The following is a 2,476-nucleotide window of genomic DNA, read 5'->3' on the forward strand; positions in this document are numbered from 1 at the left end:
TTTTTAACTTCTTCAGGCGACTTTTCATCATTATCACATTCAAGTTTCCAGAAGAGACTGTCTAATGTATCCGACATCTTTGTTTTACTGCATGTACCGTGTATTCTTGACGTATCTGGGGTACTCTTTTGTGTCTCGTTCTGCAAATAAGCTTCCAATAGAGGACTTTCAAATACAGAACCAAACGTATGGGAACCATCCATGTTGGGTTTCTGTTGATCGGAAACGGCATTGCCTTGATCAATCTTTTGTGATCTTAACGCCAGTCCTTCGTTAGTGCTCTGTGTATCACCCAGCTTGTTAAGCAGACTTTTGCTACACTCTTCCATCCTCACTTCCTCTTGGGATGGTTCTTCCGTGCTACCGTCGATAATATCATCGTCGCTTTTTAATTTCTTCAGCTTAACGATGCATTCGGGGCTCAGTGGACCTGCAGGACGCGGAGGCGTCGGGGAGGGTTCATCTATAATAGCACTACTGTCAAACGTCTTGCGCTTCCAACCCTTGATTTTAGTGATATCACTCGTTTTTGTCGGCGATATGACTTTGCAACCAACGCCTCCAGTTGCGACCGCGCCTGCATTGTTCTTTCCGTACAGCAGCCTCTGATATTTTCTCGTCTGGTCCTCTATGCGCCGCACCCGTCGTGCGCTCGCAAGCATGAGGCACTTGTGCTTTGGCCGCCTGTGAGCTCGATTGCGCGGCGAGCGCTTCCCAAGGTAGACCTTCATCCAATCCTCGGATTTGAACGAGAGGAAAGTCAGGCCGTCGATGACGTCGATGTCGGGTCTAGTGACGACGTCCGGCCTCACCTGTACCCGCTCTCAGATGACCTGATTGCAGACGCTTCCACCTGTTTCTCGATTGCACGCCTTGTACAACCATCTTCTTCTCCATCTTCCACATCTCGTTGACCTAGATCCTTAGGTGAGGTTAATGACACTGCTTGGGTTACAGGAGTACCAGTTTCTGTTGAGACTGCAGGTGGTTGAATACCAAGTTTGTCAAATACTTCCTGTTCGATCTCAGTGCAACTACCTTTACCCACGACACGTGACTGGAGATAGTTTGTGATGTCCCATGGAATACCGCCTTCATATCTTCGTATTTGAGCACTGGATGGACTACACACAGCTGATGGTTCTTCAACTCTCGTGCCAGCACTCAAACAAATCGCACAGTCATCAATGCATGAACCGTGTTCACTTACAGAACTACCATTAACAGAGCAATTTGCATGTGCACCAACTTTTGTGTCCTTGCACGATGACATGTCTGTAATAATCTCAAATATGTTTCTATGATTTAACATATCAGGGAGGCATTCTTCCTTCTTGCTTGCCTTCTCATTATTCTCTAATCCAGGATGCATTTTAGTACGAATGCCCCTGCGATCTAATCTAACCACAGCATCAGCATGGAGCTTGATATCATGCAGCTCATTGCCAGCTGTGTAAGTAGTTTTCATAACCGTCTCTAGTAGTCTATTACTCGATCTCCTCTGCATGGCTCGTGTATGTGTGACTTTCATTGCTGCCTGAAACAATGAACATTTTATTAAGATATATGCAATATATTTCTCACGTATACACGCTGGCTTTCCATAACCATCTAATACTTTACAGTAAATTGAATTTAACCAGTGAATGCACAGTAAAGTGCAATTTTAACCAGTTAGCCACTTCTCTGTAATGGTTTTCCCAGGTTGGTTTTAATTGTCTGGCATAGTACAGACAATATGCTCTTATACTTCTAAAGTTCTATTTAAAATTACAAGCAACATGTGAAGTTTACAGGTGTCAAGTGTGAAAATGTTGTATCTAAAACAGCAGCGTTCATAGAGAATGACACCACAATGATGATATCATCAACTAGTGCGCTGTGCTATGAGATGTCTTATGAAGATTGGGCCACCCTTAAAAAATTGTTTGTTTACCCTTTACCTACTCGCCTCTCAGGGTACCGAGTAGGTAGGTAGGTGAAAAGTCTTTTTTATTTGCTTTAACAAGATGTGTGTATGCCATGGGCGTAAATCCCGGGGGGATGGTGGGGATGCATCCCCCCGCTATTGAAGGAGGGGGATGGCCTGTACAAATATCCCCCCCTGAGATTCAAAAAAAAAACTCCTTCCGTGCCCCACTTGAAAGTTCAGCTAATTATGATAATTTGGAGACATGGGCAGACCTAAATCATTTCAATTACTGCAGGGGCGTGTACAGGGGGGAAGGGTCCAAGGGGTCCGGACCCCACCCTGCTCGCGCAGAAAACGCATGAGGAAGTCTAATTTCAAAAAAATTCTGGGGGAGGGCCCCCCACACCTCCCCTTCGCGTGATCATCCCCCCATTCATCGGTACGGATTTACGCCCCTGGTGTATGCATATTGTATATTCTGTGTGGCGTTTTTCTTCGTTTACTGTTCTTCTAACTTTATTCTTAAATCCGTGGTTAGACTTCCGCTTCTTCTGGTTCTTCGTA

Source organism: Priapulus caudatus, unplaced genomic scaffold (genome assembly GCF_000485595.1).
Source record: "Priapulus caudatus unplaced genomic scaffold, Priapulus_caudatus-5.0.1 Scaffold24, whole genome shotgun sequence".
Classification (NCBI taxonomy): Eukaryota; Metazoa; Priapulida; class Priapulimorpha; order Priapulimorphida; family Priapulidae; genus Priapulus; species Priapulus caudatus.